Raw genomic sequence first — 960 nt, 5'->3', positions numbered from 1 at the left:
TGGCTCAGCTGACGGTGGCGGGGCGGGGTCTGGGCGGAGCTGGCGGCGTCTGGGCGGGGCTGGCGGTGACGGGGCGGGGCGGAGCTGGCGGTGACGGGGCGGGGCTGGTGGCGGCTGCACCTTCAAGCGGCGTAGTGGGCGCTCTGGCCTGCGGAGGTGAGGGTTTTGGGGTTTGCCGGGACCGCCTGGTGTGCTTTCAGTCTATTCGACCCGTTCCTTTCCCCGTCTTTTGTGAATATTGACCTATTGGGTTGTCAAAGTCCAGGGACAGAGTTGACATCACAGGGCCCTTCAGCCAAAAAGCCGCGCCAGGGGGCTGGCTGCACGTGCCAGGAGTGACTTGTCACAACTCATATCATGTTTCGTCTTAAGTCAGCTTAAATATAGTGCAATTGTAAAAGAGAATAGTGTCTGGGGTTAAGACTGGGCTCAAATTTCAGCACTGCCACTCTATAGCTATGGAACGACAGACAAATTACATAGCCTCCCTGAGCTTCCGTTTTCTCTTCTGTAAAGGACGTGGTTGGTGGTGATGTGAGACAAATGAATTGTTACATGACAAGTGTCTGGAACGGGGCTTGGTACAAAGTAAACACTCAATGTCCTGTTATTAGTATAAAACCTTTTTCTTTTCACATGAAATCTTATGCGGAGACCTTCATATGAAAGGAAAGCAGAGCTACCCTAGTTGAGTGTGGGCCCCGAGAAGCTTTGGGTTCTTAGACCTAAGGCTCCTCTTATGGAATCTCTATGATTCCTAAAAGAGGAAAAACAATTGTTATTGGATTAAGTCCAAACTTTTTATAAAGACAAACTGCCCTTTTCTAACTTCGCTCCTGATACTCCAAACAACTGCAACTCCTGCACACGTTATATCCCTATGTGTTTTTGCCTATGTGTTTTTTTTTAAGTTTTTATTTATTTATTTATTTATTTATTTATTTATTTATTTATTTATTT

Source organism: Ursus maritimus, unplaced genomic scaffold (assembly GCF_017311325.1).
Source record: "Ursus maritimus isolate PB19 unplaced genomic scaffold, ASM1731132v1 scaffold_8, whole genome shotgun sequence".
NCBI classification, from domain to species: Eukaryota; Metazoa; Chordata; class Mammalia; order Carnivora; family Ursidae; genus Ursus; species Ursus maritimus.
The sequence above is the reverse complement of the archived record's forward strand: the minus strand, read 5'-3'. Positions refer to the sequence as shown.